The following is a 20,917-nucleotide window of genomic DNA, read 5'->3' on the forward strand; positions in this document are numbered from 1 at the left end:
AGGCAACTAATTATACATTTGAAGCAGGGAACCAATGCCAGGTTGACTTGCAGCTTCCCCACATGTGGGAGGCCAAGAGTGGTTTGCAACAGCAACTCCGCAAGAACAAAGTCAGTTGCAACGTGTTTTGTCGCCTGGATTGGCTTGACCAACACATTGAAGAATACTCAGTTATTGCGACAAAATTGGCATGCAGCTTGCGATTGCACCGTGAGCAGCAACTACCCAAGACATGAAACGTCGTCTGATGCTTAATCGATCTCTGTAAGAGCCAAGCCATACATTGATGCAACCTAATGGGGAATTCCATTGAGAGAACAGGAGCAGTGGCATCGTGCAGTGAGGAGTAGGTGACAGAACACTTGGGGGCACGCGGGAGCAGGGCCACTGCACCTGCCATGAGTGCGGCACGCACCCGGAGAGCAGGTGGGAGAGGAAAAAACGACGAGGGGAAAACACGGTCCCGGCCGGCTGTATGGGCATACATGATAGCATTTATCAGGTTAAATAAGGGAGATCCGGCTACATTACTTGCAGTAGCAGCAATATGAGGCCTGTCTGCAAGATTGGCGAGTGAGGAACAGGCGGTATCACTACGAGGGCGTCTCAAATACGACAAAAACCAGTAACAGAGGCTATTTTGCTCATATGCACCATCTCTCGGGGTGAAGTAGAGGCTAAACTGCCGGCTACTTGTTCTTGTAGTCGTTCATGCGAATCTCCCCGGTGCCGTTCGTTTTTTTCTCTCTCTCTCTCTCTCTCTCTCTCTCTCTCTCTCTCTCTCTCTCTTCAGCCTTTAGCGTTTTTGAGAACTGAGAACGAATATTTCAGTAGAAGAAACACCCCCGCCCCACGCAGAATCGTTAAATGATGTACAACCAAAGTGGGAAGCTCCTTCACTGGGTCTGTTTACTGAACAGCACCGTTGATTCTGGGCATGGAGTTCAGTGAGAGTAAAGCCCCTCCTATGGGCAGGGCCGCGGCGGAGGGGCTTTAATTTAGAGCAGCCCAGCGGCAGCGCGGCGGCACGCGCCATGTCGTCGCTCCATGTACCGTAATTACCCGATTCTAACGCGCGCCCTTTTTCCGGAAAAATAGGCCGAAAAATCACATGCGCGTTAGCATCGGATTCGAAACCGAAACCGAAACAGCAGAAATTTCGTCCCACCCATCGCCATCACCATGTCAAGATGGCGCTAAAGCTTTTAGCAACGATTTTTCGGACGCAGGAACCATATGCGCCTAGACTTTTCTATCGGCGGTCACACAAATCGTCAAATTGTTCCACTTGCGCGCTTGATAACAGCAATGGCAGCAGCGGCTCTCACGCGTTCAAAACGAGCGGTTGGCTGAAGCGTGCGGCTCTGGAGAAGCTCGCGGGATGGGCGTGCGAGGCGTGGGCCACGATCCCATCGACCATGGTTGAATGTTCGTTCAGAAGTGTGGCATCGCGAAGGCTCTTGGTGGCACCGAGGACGAGATGTTCTGGTCAGCGGAAAGCGACGAGGAGTGAGATGAGCGAAATTACTTTGGGGAATAAATCGCCCATTTCTCCCGCATTCGTTTGTCTGGGTTATAAAGTTCCGTGCGCGTTACAAACGGAGGTGCAAGTTTTTTGTTTTTTTTTGTCAGAAAAATCGGGTGCGCGTTAGAATCTGGGGCGCGTTAGAATTGGATAAGTACGGTAGCTCAGAGATTTCCCGCCGCGCGAACTTTGTCGTGAAAGTTCGCTCCACGTATTCCAGCCTTTAGGCATCCCAGCAATCTCTGCGGAAAAGCATGTGTGAGCAAAGCCGGGCAAAGCACGTGTGGCGGTGTGAAGCATTCGCATGCTCGTAGGGCTCGCTGCCCATTCCACAAAGTTGCAAATGCACGATGGATACTGACGCGCTCCTCGATACAAGGGAGCAAAACACACACACACACACACACACACACACACACACACACACACACACACACACACACACAAAGGGCAGGATATGACGTTAAAGGTCATGTGACTTCCTTCGTATCGTACTGTGCTCACTCCGACTTTTCAAGCGGGAGCAGATCGAACTGCTCCCAACTGCTCTCAGAGCACCGAAAGTGGTCTCGCACTACCACTGGATGACAGTGCTCCTACTTCTGTTCGACCACTGAAACACGCCTGCTCAGGAGAGAGCACTTTCAGAGTGCTTTTGAGTGCTCCTGCTCTCCCAATGGAATTCGCCATAAGTGTCATTCCCTATCAGTTTGGTAGCACGGACAAAGAACTACTGAAGGTTATTCAGGATCTTCATATTGCAAGCTGTGCTGCCAAGGTACTGCCCCCTACTCGAGCCGGAATAATGCCCTCCTCAACATTACTTCGGGCAAGGTACGCGGCTGCCATTACGGCCCTTTGCACAAAACAAAATGTGCTTTTAGGCAAAACGACATCAGGAACAAATGCTTGTAATCTAGGTTATGACTTTTTGGAAGCCCTCACTCATTAGCTCAATATGTGTTGGGATAGAGGCCACATTCTGAAACAGTGGAAAAGAGCTAAAAATATTTTAATCCCTAAACCTGAAAAAAAGCTTACGATTGAAATTCTCCAGCCATTATCTCTCATTCCATGCATGGGAAAGGTTCTTGAACATGGAGGAAAACTCTTTTTCTGCATACCATGATCAGTTTCAGACGTACACTTTCTACAAAGGTTAAGGCAGCATGAGCTTTAGCTAACAGCCAAACAAGGAGTCGCATTTTAAGCACATTGGACATTAACCTTCCTTGCAGCACGACTTTACAAGTAGCTATTCCAACAACGCGGAGATTGCATCCTCATTCCCCCTCTTCTCGTGAAACGCACCCCAATTACAACGACGAGCGACGATAGGCCAGGGCGCAAGCTCTGCGCAAACGCTAAGCTAAATGTGAGGACGTGGTTTACAGGGACGCGGCCAACTATTTTCGTCTCGACGTAATATTAGTTGCTGTAGTCAATAACCAGGGAAACTCCATTGCCTCTGGCCCGCTTCATACCCCAGTGGTGTATGAAGCAGCAGCCATTGCACTGGCAATGGTGGCCTTCACAAAAATCAGAACAGTAAAAAAATTCAGGGAAGCTTGTGCTCACGTGCAAGACTTGATCATTGACGGACACAAAGTTGAGTTTTATTGTCGTGGTGCCGTGGTTGACGTCGGCGGGATGGCATTTCATTACCTTACGTTGAGCAACGCCAGAGTGACCTCGTCCTTTTGGTCGACGTTTTCTTGTGCCGCCCTGTAAGCATGACTTATCGTCTCTAGCAGATGCTTTGCACGCCGAGCCTGTCGAAGCACACCGGCCTCTTCCTTTCCTCGGCCATGCCAACTATCTGTGGCCTATCCACTATCCGCGACAAACTATGCACACGTATCAAGGCACGCGAGCATGAATGGTGTGCATTTTCGTAGTATTTTAAAAGCTGCGGACACCATACAGAAATGATTTGCTCAACAGCATCGCTGTTAATTAAAACCTCCAAGTCTGCAATCCTAAATTTCTCCCGAGGGCAGATCTCCGAAGAGGTGTCCGTACCTCTAACTTTTGGCTTCGACCCCGAAAAACGAACCGGCAAGTTCTGGACCGCTAATTCTGGATCTAATCTGGACCGCTGCCCTCTTTGGCATGGCCAGGAGTGAATCCGCACACAACGCCGCTTGCGGCTTCACCGACCTAGCGCACGTCAATCTGGACAGTGGCTTCATCTCACTGTCAGGCAGGAACAGAGTAGTGTCCTACACGGATATCCCCAACCACTGTCAGCTGACCTGAGCCTGTATCCCTCCCAGGAATCTGTGGTTTGGAGACACCTCCAGACAAATTCGTGTCGGAGCTTAATTGTCTACAGCTACTGTTACCCAGGACAGGTAACAGTAGCTGTCCCCCCACCCCCCCTGCAGAGTGCCACAGGTGCCAGGAAGGAGCAGGCCTAGCACACATGCTATGTCAGCGTCCTCACACAGCCACACCAAGTTGCAGTGTTAATAGCAGTGGGAGACCGTACTGCACAGCTCCTACTTGGGGAGAGTAGAACAAGGGTAGGAGCAGTAAGCACCCTGGAACTATCATCACATCTGTCTCTGGCCCTCAAACACCTTTCACCATATGAATTGTTCCAATTTTTACTGCCCCATTTGCTCAATTCTTAGTTCCTACCCCATTTTAATAAAAGGTGTATTGAATGTTAAATACTCCAAATCTTTGTGCATCAACCATAAGTGCATCTATCGCAAGTGCAAGGGGCATGAATAAAAGGGGATGCTTAGAATAAAAAAAAATACAATGTAGCAGTGAGTGTGAATTTTAGCATGTTTTAGCTATGATGGCCATGTAAATTGCATTTCAGTGATGCTGTGTGCCAGATACTAAGTTCCCTTCTATGTACACAATGACGAGTTTTTCCCAGCAGAGTCCTGGGTATCGCGTTTACAATAGTGAAAATTCACTATCTGCTACTTATTTTTTTTTAGGTCTTTATGCAAAGCTGTTAGTAGGCAACAGGTTAGTGGGTAACAACAGAAAAAGTTTATTCAGCACACAGTATGTCATTTGTGATGTCACTGCTTAAAATTATATTTGCATTTTCCTCGTGTTAAAAAAATCACAGCAACTGGACAGTATCATACACAGAAAAGTGTTGAAACAGTTCAAAGAAATAGGGATTTAAAGGCATTATACAGACAGGTAATAGTTTTCTGGTAAATACACAAAGTAATGCCACACTCTTAAACTAAAAAGATAATTGAGATTGATGTGATTTCTCTAACATAGCACGTTAATAACAACTGAACAAGACGACGAGCTGCAGGCTTACAAAATTGCTTCACCGATGCAGTTGTTGGAGTCAGAAAAGAAATCTGTAAATACAGGATGTGTTGAGTACAAATGACCATCAATACCAGACGTGCCCAGTAAGTGCAGTCTTCCGCTGAATGGCAAACACGCAAAAAAAATGACTTGATACACTTAATTTACAACTAAAAACAAACTGCAAAAAATGTGAGTATAATCAGATTGCAAGGTAAAACTGACAGGACTAAATTCCTTGGCAAGTTGCAGTATTTCAAAATGGTTTTACCAATGCTGCAAATATAACCCGCCGCGGTGTCTCAGTGGCTAAGGCGTTGCGCTGCAAAGCACGAGGTGCAGTCATTTTCATTTCCGAGGGTTGGGGTGGTCGGACCAGCGACAAGCGCCTTACCGAGTCTTGCGGCATCTTAATAACCTTGTACCAGGTGACACAGTGTTGGCTGACAGAGGATTCACAATAGGTGATGCTGTTGGCATCCACTCAGCCAAGCTAGAAATGCCGGCTTTCACTAGGGGGAAATCGCAGTTATCGGCTTGGGACGTCCAAAAAACTCGAAAATTGGCTAATGTCCGCATTCATGTAGAACGGGTGATTGGGCTACTTAGAGGACGATACTGAATCCTGTCAAGCACTATTCCAATTGATCTTGTGACTGTGAAGCACAACGAGAGGCTCACCCAGCTAGACAAAATTGTAGCTGTCTGCGCAGCTCTAGCAAATCTGAGCCAGTCAGTTGTGCCATTCGAATAGGCATTTTCCAGCAAGCCGTGTGCATCAGTTTGGCTGAGACAACAATGTCTAGCAGTTTCCCTTATTGTGTGGGAAATAGGTGGGTGAGGCACGCCGTAGTGGAAGGCTCCGGATTAATTTTGGCCACCTGGGGCAAGAAGGGGGGGGTCTTTAACGTGCGCCGAAATCTCGCAGACACGGGCGTTTTTGCATTTCGCCTCTGTCAGAAAAGTGGCTGGGAATCGAACCTGCAATGTCCTTGGGCCCAGCAGCACAACACCTTAGCCACACAGAAGAGGATGGAATGGGAATGGCCGCAATGAAATGCCAATACTGGGCAACAGTGAAAAGAGCAGCAGGCATCCAATGCCACTGGTTAGAAGGCGAACATGACCATTAAGACAGCCAGGATGCAACGCATGGTTAGTGTGGTGTGTAATGGGTGTGCAAAAAATGTTGTGTGATGGGCATCTAAAATCGCCGCAAACCATGTGTATTTATTGGAAGTATGATTTAGGGACTACCCAGCGATGGGCATAACAGCACAATGCACAGGCTACTGTACCAGGTAGTGCAATTCCTGATGATTGACTTATTGATGCAATTTTTTGTTTCGCTGTAGTATCTAAATGCACAGAGGTTTGGTTTTCATTGTGTGATTTGCAGTTATGTTCTGTCATGAAGATTTTAGCCCTGGTCATCTGTATGAATGCACTCTTCTGTTCAAACAGAACATTATGAGGATTTTGCTCCTGTAGACATGAAAAGCTGTTTCCTGTTGACCGACGATTTACCTAATTTCTTGGCGGTGAAAGTTTTGATGTGCCGTAATGTGTAAAATAAGCCCTCCGAATTTTCCATAATGTGAAATGCTATTCCACGCAGTGAATGGCAGCACCCATTGCGAGCCTAAAGCAATGGGAGTCTAGATGAAGACATCAAGCCCAATTTTGAACTGTTACGCTCGTGATTTTGATTCCAATGGTTTAGGTAGGTTATTTTTTGTCAGTTGTTACACCACTGTCCATTTTATGCTGCTGCTGCTCCTCTAGTAAACATTCTTCAGCTTAGTTCTGTGTCTTCACAAAAAATACAGGGTGTTTGTAATGCTGCCCAATGTCAGTATTTCTTTCCCTTTTTTGTCCAAGCTGACATTGATGATTGTCGTCGTAGTATGCAAGTTTTTAAGAGTTGTTAATGTTTTGTGCAAAAAAAATTGTGCATCTTAGTTAGTGACATGAGGGGTCTCAACTCACATCAGTGAGCAAGCAAGCCACAGTCAAGAAGTTCAGTCCCACGTGGGAAGGTTGCAATGCAAGAAAGGCAGGGGGGAGGGGGGTGTAACAAATTGTCACCTAATGCTGCCGTTCAAACGAAACAAGTCCTTTCCCACACATTGTAAATATGCTTGGTCATTTCTGTATGGAATTTGGTGTCACCATTCGAGAAACATATCAGTACTGATCTCCAGGATGACTAAAATATAGGCACTGATATTTGTTTTACGGTGATCCTTTAATACATCAAAAGGTAAAAAAAAATCAAAAGGTCTGCAGGCCACATGTGGCCCGGGTGTTTCACACCCTTGCTTTAGATTAACTGTGCACAATAGGGCATGGCTATGTGTATCAATCGTAACACAAAGAATGGAAGGTTACAAGTGGAAGCACCTACACACAAAAACCGAATGGAATGGGAAAAAATGGTGTTTCCGTGTTCTAGATGCGGAGTGTCTTATGCTCGGGGGTATGTCACTTGTTGACCGGTGGCGACCGTCCGCACACCATCTGTGCATGCGCTCCTCTCCTCCTTTCCAAACAGCTGCGTACTCTCCTCTCCTCTCCTACCGTCTGCGCGCGCTCCTCCTCCGTTCGCTTCAGCTCTCTCACGCGCATGCGCGGCTCTTCCTTCATAGTCTTTCATTCACTCTCACCCTATAAATCCAAGGAAAGCATATATATTCCGGGAAAATGTATGTCTCCAGTTCACTGACGTTGATTTCTGTGTTGCAATTTTTTTTTAATCCATCCCAGTGAAAGCATGTTGCCTGATTGATCCCCGTAATGCATTTATTGTGTAATATTATTTTACAATAATTCTGCTTTCATGCTCTGTTTTCTTTATGAAGGCTGAACAAATCAGCCTAGGCTGTTTTGCCACAATTAAACTGTTTTGTTCTATATTTCGACACTGTTGATGTCCAGTGAAGCGTCATTTTTTTTTTACCTCCGCTCTGATATTTTGGCCTAATGAGTAATGAACGATCATCGCAATTGTTCATTATACCGTTATACCGTGTCCATTTGGTTTGTGTATAAATCTACATTATATTTCTGCTTATCTCTTCTGACTGCTCTTGTTTTACCGTTTTTTTATGTATTTTTTAACAAGAGGCCCCCCCACAGTGATAAACTATGGGACCTCTTTCTGTATTCTTTACCAATGTATGTACTGTATTATATGCAATCTTCCTAATAAACTTCAAACTTCTCTCTCGTAGTCTCCTCTCCTACAGCTGTGAATATAAAGGGGAACTAGCAGAGCGCCCGTTCAGTGCTGCGCTTGCTTCGCTTGACTCCGAGCTTCTTCAGATGAAGTAGGATGGAAGCAACAGTCCCGTCAACGGGTGCGCTGACGCAATTAAACATAACGGAAACGCAAATGGAACCCCCATGACACTCCGCATCCTACTCATGGTTCCCTTCGGGGAGATGGGTGTAATTTTTTTTTTACCCCAGCAAGGCTCGTTGTCTCTGTTTAGCTCCAAGTAGTAGTGCAGAAGTGACAACAAAAGAGAATCGGCAGACTGCATCGGTGCTCCTGTGACCTACTGCAAACTATCACTAATATTTAACTGATGGGTAATTACATTGTGAACTGTTGGTTGGGTGGTGTTTTATTGATGTGTAATAAAATGTTTCTTGATAGACATGTTCTCATCATGCCATTTTTAATAGTGTCCCAAGCTGCTGTTAGCAGTTACCCTAGGTGTAAGTAAGACAAGTTAATTTAAGCCTTGCTGCTGATGCCCGGAAACACCAATGTTAAGCTTTGGTGGTGCACAAAGAACATGGGTTGGTAAGCTAGTTGGTATTGCATAATGAAAAGTGGGTCTTACAAAGCAATATGAACAAAGGCAGGACAAAGCACTGAACTGTGACTGATTGTTTATTCAAGGAATAAACATACCAATGCAATTACAACCAATGAAAAGGCTAAAAGCACATCGAAACCAACACGTCATCTCGCCCCTTCCCTGCTACATAGCAAGGTTTTGATACACGATTTCTTTTTTTGGGGAGTGCAACTGAAGGGTCTCTAATGCACACATTATTAAACATTCAATTTTAAGTACGCCTATCAATTCATGTGTGAACTTTTCCTTTTCTAAGCAATGAACGCACTTCCCAAAAAGTGGAACACAAGCGTAACTTTTCGCAGTGTGACAAAATGTGACCCGATAATTCAATGAAGTCCTTGTGCTCACTGTACAGATCACCATTTCATAACAGTTGAATTAGCCAAAATGAAGGCGATAGCCAGGAGTTATCATTTCCTGGCCAGAAACCACGTCTTGCAAAAAATATTCTAGCACATGAAGAGTATGACAAATGTTTTTTTTATATATTCTAGCACAAGAAGAGCATGACGAAAATGTGTTTTTTTTTTCATTTTCCACAGACATTGTAAATTCAAATAGCAGTAGCTGGAAAGGCACCTAAATGCACATAAAAGGGTACCAGTCGACCTCGCTATTTATTTCTGAATATTTCTGTAGATCAGTTTCGAAGTGTGCTAAACACCATCACTGTATTTAAACCTGCTGCTGCTCACGGATGCCGCAAAAAACGGCACTCTTGAGGCTTGCCCCGCAGGACGCACACCAGCTCTGTGAGGGCGCCGTATATTTTTTCTAGCAGCTGCATACGCCTGCAATGAAAGAGAAAGAAAAAAAACGGGCTAAAGTTCGGGGTGAAGCAGAAAGGCACAATTACTTCCATTATGTGCACAATTAGTTTTTCTAAACCAAGCAGGGGCTACAAGTTTTGTACGGAGACTGAAATGGCAGTTCTGCTGCCCCTAAAAACACATAATAGTAAATTTCGCTAAGCGCTGCTGGCCCAAAACAACAGCTTGAGACGACGTTCGTTTCCGGACGGCGTGATCGAACAGCAATTTCTTTAAAAGATATATCGGCCTCAAAAGTGCGCAGGATAGAAGTACCCGAGGTTTTGAACTTTAACTGATGCTCGCCGGTTTCCTCACTCCACCCAAGGACAATCGAAACACAGGGCTTCATGTAATTGATCGCTGCATGCGATCCAATCACCGCACGAGAAAAAACAAGAAGAAAACACGTTGCTGCTTATGTTCGAGTTATTATCAAAAAAGCAGCCCTAAAAACGGCTTCCGTCAAGATGGCACGGGCGACACATTGGCACTGGGTTTCTCGTGCGCTAAATGTTTCACACTCAGCAAAACAACTCACCTGTGACATTAGAGCGCGGCGGCTGGCCATCAGCTGATCTGCGGCGGCGACTTGATACGCGTCTGGCGATAGGTAGATCGCACTGTACTCAACAGTACTTAGCGTCGAGTTATTACTTTGCGTTCAGTGGGCATCAGTTTGGAAATGATGCAGTTCATGCTGACAAACGACCAATGCGCTAACGATGCAACCTTTGCGCCCCGACCGGCTCGCACTCGCTCGTAGGTGTGCGCAGAGGCTGGGGTTGAATTGCAGATAAGGTTGTCACACTCATGAGCGGAACCATGAATTTTCGCGTAACCAACGCTATCGCGGTGCAACAGACTATCAAGCCACACGCACACGCCTTGCACGAAAACACAAGCTCATATCGCGGACCGCGACCTGCCTGGCCGCCATGAAGGCACGGAGGAGAAGAGGAGGGCCTGATCTGCGGGCCGTGCGCACACGTCGCCTAGCAACAGACGCTTGGCCACAGATATGGCGGCGCACGCATGGTTGCCTGTATGTATGTGAATACGCTCTATATGTACCTAAAAACCTAACAAACTACGCGAGGAAAGGCAGACGATCTCACGCGTTCATAGCATCTCCGTGCAAAACGCGCGCGCCCGTTGACATCCGGGTCCGTCGCTTAGGCGGAGTGATACCGTATATGAACTATTGCGGTTCTTAAAGGGACACTGAAGTGATTTGTAAACAATGCGGAATTATGAGCGCAAATTGTAGTCCGGAGTCCCTAGGCCCTGTTTCGACCACTCTGAGCCCGTTTACGCGAATTTATTTAGTAGAAAAATCAATTCGAAAATGCTGTCCTCCTCTCTGCACTCTCGCCCATTTTCTGTGGCGTTTTCGTGTGACGTCAGCAGGAGAGGAGCTGGCAATTGGCTGCGCTACTGCACGGCTCACCGACCTTCCGCGACCGAGTCAGTCGGCCCAACGTTAATTTAGTCCGCCGGCCGCCGACGGGTCGTCGCAATTCGCTCGATCAGTTGAAACTAAGCCACAACACGCTTGGGAATGGAAGAATGTGCCTTTCTTTACTTCGTTAGTTTGTACACTGTACCTAGTGCCAAGTCAAGGTCGCTTCACACAAGCGCTGCACAAGCGCACATGCGACGCTTCGCTGACTGGTACGCCAGTAGGAAAATATCAGGCCTCTTGAAGGCGGGAGAAAAGCCAGCGAAGTCAATATAGGTACTAAGGAAATAAAATCAACTGATATTTTTACCGTACAGCGTAAACCTAGGGTGCGGGAAGCACTTTTTTGCGCTGGGCGAACACGCACAGCGGTCAGCAGCACGACTACGCATCTGCGAACGCTTTTCCGTCTACGAAATGCAATTCCTAGACGTGAGCTATTGTGGAAACTCGGGGGACGCTTACTGTACGAGCGCAATACAACAAATAGTCACCTAAGCTGCTTGAAATACAAAAACTAAATAAAAGTGTAAACTGGTTATACATTATACAGCTTATATTTCGATCGTCGGGCAGCCCCCGCGTGTGGCCTATTTTTTTTTTTCTTTATTACGGGTTTCAGACATCACAAAAACGTGCTACAGATAACAAACGCTAGCTTTGCCTAAGCCAGCGTGTTATGTCTAAAAACGGGGCATAGACAACACTTTCTCTACTTCCTGCAGCCACTCGGGTGTACAAGGTTGACCCTTCCACATTTCTACAATGCGACGAACGCTTTCACAGAAATACTGCCTCGCGGGCCGTCCATCAACGTCCGAGTAACGAGCTGCCAATCGAGACCTCCATATTCCGTGGAGGACCAGCAACATCAATAGGTCGTAAGGCACTCCATTATCGTTCTCAACTGCCAGAAACCGTATGCCATGAGGATCCAAGGGGAGTTCCTTTTTCAAAGTTCTCTGAAGTACATCCCACAAAAACACCGCATCCCAACAGTCCAAAAATACATGTTCAACAGTTTCCGGCTTCTTGCATAGCCAGCAGTCTGCTCCCCAGGGCACGAACAAACCCTTTTCAAGCGTCTACGTGCTATGTCATCGCAAGTGTTTTGCCAGTCGCAGGTTCGAATCCTCGCGGGTACATGGTTATTTTTTTTTATAAGTTAACTTTTTCGTTTTCCGCCGATGTTTTCTGTACTGAGTTCATCTTTTTCTGGGCCGCAACGTTTATTGCTCCACGAACTAGTCCACAGAACTCGCGCAGGCTGGCACTGGCGCGCTAGCGAGTGCTCGTTGGCGTGCTGTTGCCATAAGCACCGACTGCTTGCGGGCAGCGGACACAGGCCAGAATCAACAGACCCTTGGCCTGGTGCGAACACGCTTTTTACGATACAGGCATGAGTGATGAAAGCTCCAAATATGGGGGAAAAGCGCATGTATTTGAGCGTCTGCGGGGACGCGGAGGGCGTTCATGCACTGCGTAGGCCTTAGCTAGTGAATGCTACGATTCCAAGCCGTCCTGGGAGGCTTATCTTATGCATTTTACAGCCGACAACATGGCAGAAGCGCGGTACTACGATTACTGGGATATTGAGAATGCCCATCCAACGACGCCATCGGATGTCAAACATGTTGTTTTACAGAACCGAAACCGAAACCGAAACTTGTTTGATTGCTAACCTTGGGCATTGTCCAATCACGGTGCCCCCTCCTCCCAACGTCACAGCTTAGTTGGTGCGGCGGCGCCAACCGCGCATGGCAGTTTTTCTTATTTCGCGCTCTGTAAAATAATTACCAATTTGTCAACCTGATAAACGATGAAAAGTGTGCTAATTTGAGCCAGTCTACGCAGTGCAAGCAAAAACGGGAGCTTGACAAATTCACTTCAGTGTCCCTTTAACTTGTTCCCAAGTATAGACGTCAGCGAGCGGCGGGAGGCTCGCTCCTCTAGATGGTGGAAGAGGAACTCGACTCTGTTAGACCCCTGCGCCCTCCGGGCGTCATTCTGGGAACCGGTTCTGCGAGGCCGCCTGATGATGATGATGATGCTTAGCGGCTTCCCCTTTGTAACGAGGTGGCGTTGCACAGCGGCGTTAGTCGTTGCGCCACTGTACAATCACCTCGGCAAGAAAATTCAAAAATAAATAAATAAGAAATATAAAAGAAAATAAGGAAAACACCTTTATGGAATTTTTGTGCTAGTCTGACTTGTTTGTCCGCATTTCTTCCCAGATTATTCTCTGCTCTTTTCCCACCAACATTCTAACCTTCTTTTACTAACCTCTACTGCTGTCCAACTCACTTTTCCGCTAACCTTAAAGCCAAGGGCCTCCGGAAGCTGGATGGCTCCCTCACTGAGGACTGGACGGATACTTTTGCACTCCGTTACAATATGTCGCATGGTTTCTGGCTCATTTCCGCAGCCTGCGCATAGTTCTTCCTGTACCGGCTCGCGGATAAGCGTTTTTGTCCGCAAGCAACCCGCTCGGGCTTCAAAAAGCAATGCACTCTTTTTGGTATTATCGAATAATTTTTTCCCTTGTGATCTCCTGCTTCCAGATCCTGTAGATATCTAAGGACTTCTTCGCATCCATCCTCTTTTTCCAGGTCGTTGTCTGTGTCTTTCACTTCATTTTTTATTGCCTCGGTCGTTTCCCCTGCACTTCCAGGTTTCTCATACTTTGTCCTGAGCCTTCTGGTTCTTTTCCTCCATTGTGTGTCCACGCTTTTCATGTAAAGATACCGTAACACTTTGGCCGCCAATCTCTGGTCATCAATACTTCTATGTCGTTCTTCAAAACATATTTTGCTCTGTGCTTCTCTCACTTCAAAGGAGGCACATCCGATATCTCCCTGCACTGCCCCATTTGTTGTTTTACTGTGTGCTCCTAATGCCAATCGACCCACCGCCCTCTGATTTACTTCTAGCCCTGATTAGACAGGTGTTCAAGGCATGTACACAGGTGCTGGAGCATGCCAGTGACAGAAATAGCAGTTCGGCGAGTAGCAAGGTAACGTGCCGCTAAAACCTCTGTCATCGGCGAATGTGAACGAGCGTATGTGCCGGCGGGACTTTAGGCCTCGAGTTTCCGTTCAAACAGTGACGTCTTTAATAGTACGCGCAGCTTTACGCACGCGGTAAGGATCAAAGTTAAATCAATTAAGCCTTCAATATAGGCTTAACTAGCGCGAATGGCCAGAGCTCACAGTTGTAGTAACTCAAGAAGAAAAAGACGCAGAGTGGAAAGCATCACGGTAATTATACAAGAACACGGGATTTTTGGAACTTACTACTCTGCCCCAACCCAGAGTCGCAGCAGTCATGAGAGATCTCGAGACCTATGGCGGTGCCCCGAGAACCGAAATATCCGTTTTTAAACCATACATTAACACTTTTGCTTTACTACATCCCAAATAGTGCTTGGGTGTCCCAATAGTTTGTATTTTACTGTTTTCCTGGAATAAATTTTTACGAACTCAGACGACCGAACAGATATAAAGTTCACCGATGAAATATAATTCCATGGAAATAAACTGTATTGCTGGTAAGTTACGCGTTGAAAATTTTTTTATCAAGTTAGATGACGCATTAGAAATAAAACTCACCGATGAAATGTAATTCAATGGAATAGACCGCATTACTTACCTTGTAAATAGTAGCAAGGGTTGTAAGCCCCAATAAAAGTATAAAATGAGTAATCTGGAAATAACAAGAGACAAAACACCATGTTTTGTAAACTTCCGGGACTTAATAGAAGTTACCATTGCTGAAAACGTCATCGGAAGAACTTAAATATTTCTTCCGAAATTACCTCATCTCGCTGTGAGAAATTGTGGTAAGCTTGTATAAGGGCGGTGCGGAACACGAAAAAAATTCGTATTGTGTTACCACTTTGAATCATATGAACATTAAATTTCTTTAGATTCCAAACCTGATGTTTAATAAGGCAATAATGATAGCAAGAACTAAAAAAAATCAACACAACATTGGAAGGAACAAAGGGGTATAGAGCTTTCCCGAACGCCGAAAGGCCACACCAAGCTAGTGCCTGAATATACGTCAAATATATTTACTGAAAAGAAACCTATAGTAGCATTTTTAGCAAGATTGCACTAATGCTTTCATTTTGAATGTCAAAGGTAAAAAAGATGAATCGTACTCTCTGCGGCGCTAGCAATCAAACAGCGACTGAGAGACGACGAAGGAGTATTCATTCCAGGGCGGGTAACAGCGCGAAAACTGGACGAAAACACGAAAAGGGAGAGACACAAACAAGCGCTGACTTTCAACTGACTTTATTCGAAAAAAATAAACACAAATATACACATGTGTCGAATCCTCACAGAGCATGCGCGAAAAGAAAAGAGGGAGGAAGAAAAACCCTAGCTGCTGACACCGACGGTACAGAATAGAAAATTTACATTCAAACCTGTGCCCGATAAGAAATCTCTTCTTCATGCAAAACAACAGAAGGCTGACTAAAACAATCCGTCTGCCGTTTAACAATGTGCGCTGCCTCGACCGGCTCCCTGGCCGTCTGGTTTTTATTGGCGTATTCGTTTGGCCGTTTACAAGCGCTCTGGAATGCTCTGAAAAGCGGCCGCGCCTTCGGTTGGTAGAATTCGAGCGCTCGAACTACCTTCGGTTGGTTCTTTCGGAGCGACAGCCTCAGGCTCGCGGCGCTCCCGACCGCTCTGACTTGGAAGTGAGTGAGAGCGTGGCGCTATGTGGCCGGGAGGACGGGTCATGTGACACAAAACGCCGCGGTTTTTCCCGGTGGCTTCCCGCGCTGGCTTCGAATCTGGCGACTCCGAGCCAGAGGACCGGAGGGTCCAACTGAATACGCCATATTTAGAGAACAAAATTGAAGAATGTGCCGACAAGTGGGATCTTGTAGCCCCTTCGATTGAATTGTAATGTTCTCCTAGTCGCACATTATATTCTGTACCGCCGGTGTCAGCAGCCAGGGTGTTTCTTCCTCACTCTTTTCTTTTCGCGCATGCTCTGTAGGGATTCCACATATTTTTGTGTTTTTTTTTTCAATAAAGTCAGTTGAAAGTCAGCGCTTGTTTGTGGCTCTCCTTTTTTGTGTTTTCGTCCGGTTTTCGCGCTGTTACCCGCCATGAAACCACCAGACCAGCTTACAACACTCCTGGAGTATTAATTCCTACCGCTTCACCATTACCCAAATACAGCAAACATAAGACGAGCTCGAAGGGACCATAGAAATTTGTTCCTGTTGTCCAAAATTCGCCATAAAGTGGCCCTGCAACATGGTTTGAGCAGTACAAATAAACCTGCGCGACGTTTAGATTACAGTGCCAGGAATATCTCAGCCAAATATTACACGTACACGTCAAGCACGCAAATTGCTGTGAAAGACGCGAAAAAACCAACCGCCTTTCATCATTTCCCCTCATTATGCGGCGCTCGCACCGCTGAAATGACGTCATTTCTGCCGTGTCCGTCGTATTGGCTGTTCCTGGTCCATTTTCTCGCGTTTCCTATGACAGTCCGCCGCCGTCGGCGATATCACGCCGTTGTCGGCGCTGCCTTCTATGCCTGAACCTGTACGAGCAGTTTCAGTGTTTGTTTGGCGTTTTGAGGGCGCGCTGAGTTTCAGCGACGAACTCTATAATTCCCTTTCAAACGGAACACTCGACAACAAATGTTTATTGCTTCAAAAACGACCTACTAACCTGAACGCACCGTCTTGCGAGAAGGAATATATATGCCTTTTTTTTTGCACCAGACCGAGAAGGAGAAAACTCCCCGGCCTCTCATTTATTTTCGCAGTCTTTATATTTGTGTCTCTTCAATAAAAAAACTTTAGTTTTTGTTCCGCGCTTGTCCAGTGTTTTCCTCCCCTTTGTCCCGTTATTTTTGCGCTGTGACGATGCATTTGTGCTACCTAGCCCGGTTTTGTACGTTACTTCAAGTACCACCTTCCTTTCTCCCGCCCCCAACAACCCTCCCCCCCCCCCCCCCCCCTGGTGAGGGGGCGGGTGGGACTGGCCCACATGCGTCTCCCACTCAAGCTCCCCAGCCCGGACTCCCACTACTGAGAAGAAGCCCTGAGCAGTAGGAGTCCGAGCTGACCAGCTCCGCACCGGAGCGCCAAGTCGCCCTGGTGAGGCGTGACCTAGAGGCAGACCGGACAAAAGGCATCCTCGATATATGAGGCTAACCACGCCCTTCTTCTACCCCTTCACTTCAATCTCAATAAATGTGTTACCAACCGAACAACCAACCAACCAACCAACAAATTTATTTATTTATTTATTTATTTATTTATTTATTTATTTATTTATTTATTTATTTATTTATTTATTTATTTATTTATTTATTTATTTATTTATTTATTTATTTATTTATTTATTTATTTATTGGTAATATTTGGTACCCACAATGCTAATATGGCATATTGCAGTGGGGGCACAAGAGAACACAAACTCAAACTGCAACACGTACAGTACACCCAAAGGACAGAGTGCCATGTATATTCAATACAGCAAGAAGCTCAGGCTGGCTGAAAGTGGACGGAGCTCGGGTTGATATAAACTGAGGTTAACATAAAGAAAGTCAGGTTAACAGGTTGCAGAAAGAAATATCACGCGTTCTTTCACAATTGTCTGATTCATGCTGCCTCTTCATCCGAGTGAATTGTTTGGTGATGATGATTGGTATCAGGTGCGCTTCGATTGGCCGTTATTTTGCGTTGCGGCCTTCCTTGTAGCTTATCTGCCAGCCTGCACTGATGCTTCGCCGCCTCCCTCCTTTTGTTCCGTCAATGTCGGTATAATCCCCCGCATTTTCCGCCTACTTCAGTTGTTTGTTTCGCAGATGACACTTTCGAAGTCCGTCGGAATTTTCGTGTCTCCTTCCCTTGTTAGCAGTCATCCCAGCGCCATAATACTCTCGAGCTCACACGCGGCGGTACAAATCTCGGGATCACCGGGAGGCATGCGCAGGTATGCAGTGAGCGACTGCACCGCTTTCGGCAACCTAATCCCCCCAGCCCTGCGAAATGCTTCGAACGGTGGCCCAAGCCGTACTGATCACGTAACTGCACTGCCCCTCATCCCTGTAACTGCTTCACCAGCTAAAGTGACAGGAGAGCACATAACTGCGTAATTAGGTTTTCCATGGGCGTATCGCTTCTATGGCATAATTGCTATGGTTAAGCGGTGCCATCGTTGTGAAACGCGATAAACGCGGAGCAGTTTTTCGTTCCTGCCGAAAACAAACCGGCAGGAATTGAATGGTTAGAAATGGCGAAAACTTTATTCGTCATTTGTCCCTGCGCGCGGTTACATTATTTAATGAGCTATCACGAACCAGCTATTGTGACGCGTTACGGTGAAACTTGAAGTACACTTACAGTGCTTCGTATACTGTCTCCAGGCTCTACACTCCTGGTGTACTGAAACGAGATTGCGTAAACACCTGTTAGGCGATCATACCTGTATTAAGCCGCGGAGGCAGTCATTATACCTCGAAGCAAAGGCTAATCCAGAGAGACATTTGATCCGAATGGTGTCGGTTCCCGCTATTGCGTGGCACTCGCTATACGTTGCTGTGATCATTGAACGCACATGGGAAATGGCCAGCAGCCGACATTTTCCCCCTTGCAGGTGCGTCTCAGAAAATCCACTTACGCGTAGAAAGACAGTTTTCGATACTGAGCTCGTATCCGTCGTACTAGACAAGTTTCAGTGTCGCGTACGTAGAAGGCATTTATGGGCGGCAAGGGTGTATGCGGACAACGCTACGAGTTGGCGTGAGTCTGAAGGACGTACATGAGATCGCATTTTTTACGTTACGGTGTTAAGTTGCATGCATACGTAGCGTTGATAAACGTGGCACCTCACTGCGAACCCGATGTTGCAGAAAAAAACGAAGACGCCATGTGAAACGGGGAATGAGCATCATGAGCTAGTGTAGAAAGGAAGAAACGACCGTCCTCAGCAGAGCCGTGGTCTTTGGTCCTGTTCCTCAACATTCTGGTGCCACAATCCGGAGGGAACGGCCCAGTGGACTCCTGATCACGTCGCAGCGCGATTTTGAGGCACACGAGGCCTGGGAAACTCCTCGGTCTCCTGATCCCGGAAGCCTGCCTTCCAACGGTGCCCACCATGGCTCTCTGCTCTACGCGTCGCACCGACCACCTGGAACCTGGATATGTCCAGCGGCAGAACCGCGGCCAGAACACTCCCCCTGTCGAAATTCCACCGACCGAGGACAGCGAGGTCGTGGGCCAACTGAAAAGCGCTGAGGGACACACTCGCGGCAGAGATATCGGAACTCGCCAAAACGACAGACAGCTTCGGGGACTCGACCAACTTCAAAAATAAGTGCGATTGAAACCCTAAATGAATCTCTCTCCCAAAAACTGGGCGACATAAATAGGCTTGACCAACAGATACGAGATCTAGACTTCGATATTTAAGCTATGAAAAATACTATGAAGGGTCAGGCAAATAGTTGTGCTTGATGTTTTGCTCGAAGCGGCTACTTCCAGATAACATATCTAAACTGGGCTTGATGCCCACAGAGTTAAACTTTCTCCAACCGCTCCGCAAGTAGCACCCATCAAAATTCGAAATATCGTGGAGCCTGTTCACTACCTCGCGAGCTTCCGCTAATGAGGCATCCGATTATGCTCGTAACGAAGACGACACCAGCAGAAACCATCCCATTGTCAACTGGTGACTGTAACCGTCCCATATGAACAAAGCGGATGCCCCAGTGATTGCGTAGAGCTACAAAGTGGAGAACACGAACTCTCAGCAGAATTTTCTGAGCGAACACCTCAACAATAGTCTGTTTAAATGCCTCTGAACTCCCACAGTGAAGCCAGGAATACCAAGTAAAACCTGAACGAGAAACGCAACATGCGCCGCTCCCGTAAGCTAAATGGGACTGTAAGGTTGAAAACGAGAGCCGCAAATACATATTTCACCAGACTACGAGAGCCGAGACACTCCTGCCAAAACCAACAGGGTCTTTGACGGTCAGAAGGCGAGCGCAGCAACGGATGAAACAGTCGAGACACGAGCAGACTAGGTTACACCGATGTACTGAAGCACCTTAACCTGGAGTAGGCCAGTGTTTCATATTGTACTCGGCTCATATTTTTGTTAAACCTTTGTTGCCTGACCTAACCAACACAATAATTAGGGAGCGACGTCGGTTCTCGAAGCTCCGCTGGAAAAGAAAACGGCTGACGAACTGCGAACTGACCGGCGCAACCAAATCAACCAGACTGCGGAAAGAATCGTTATTTCATTTTTTTTAAACTGTTTTCTGAACCGGCTTTCTCTGTGAATTTGCGTCAGCCTCGTTGTCTCAGGCGGAAGGATGTTGTGGAAAAGGACGAAGATGCCATTGCAAGCGCGCAGTCATCATCATGAGCTATTAGAGAAAGAGAATTCGAAAACCGTCCTCAGCCGACCGATGACTTTGGGTCTTGTTTCTAGACACCCGCTTCACGGCCGATAAAAACTTGGTCACAAATTCCTCGATGCAATATCCTATTCTAAACTTTTAAAGACGATAGTCTTTCTTGGGCAACTTGAACGCAGAAATTTTAATCTGTCTGTATGTCTGTCTGTCTGTGACTCGATTCAGCCAACCGGCCAAAGCGAAACAGAAGCTGCGCAATAGTCTTACAGAGCCAAATCTAAACGTCTAAGTCCGGTAGCAATGTTCATACTTGTCAACATTTTTGAACAAGCACAATAAATTACGCTAATATAAGGCGAAAAATCAATACATATTCTGCAGTTTTAGTTTGCAGTGTTCCTTTATAAAAAATTTATGGATGCTTCATTCTTGCGATAGCAAATTCTACATCCACAGTAGAAAAAAATATTCACTTCGTCACCTGCAGTTGCCCGCGCCACTATAGCTTCTCAAACGGCAACCATTCGAGAAGCTATCAAACGGAAAC

The 20,917-nt window shown here is 46.5% G+C and overlaps 1 long non-coding RNA gene across 1 annotated transcript in view; it reads right to left on the reverse strand.

The window, feature by feature from the left end:
• LOC144144410 (uncharacterized) overlaps nt 1–18,393 on the reverse strand; it is a 43,965-nt gene extending 25,572 nt beyond the window's left edge. Inside the window, exons 1-2 of the long non-coding RNA XR_013317247.1 lie at nt 18,347–18,393; nt 14,611–14,664 (exon numbers count right to left, since the gene is read on the reverse strand). This is a non-coding gene — a long non-coding RNA (uncharacterized LOC144144410). The remainder of the gene's footprint in view (nt 1–14,610; nt 14,665–18,346) is intronic.
• Between the last annotated feature and the right edge of the window lie 2,524 nt (nt 18,394–20,917).

This window comes from Haemaphysalis longicornis, unplaced genomic scaffold (assembly GCF_048455015.1).
Source record: "Haemaphysalis longicornis isolate Haplotype H1 unplaced genomic scaffold, Haemaphysalis longicornis Haplotype H1 scaffold_7, whole genome shotgun sequence".
Taxonomy (NCBI): Eukaryota; Metazoa; Arthropoda; class Arachnida; order Ixodida; family Ixodidae; genus Haemaphysalis; species Haemaphysalis longicornis.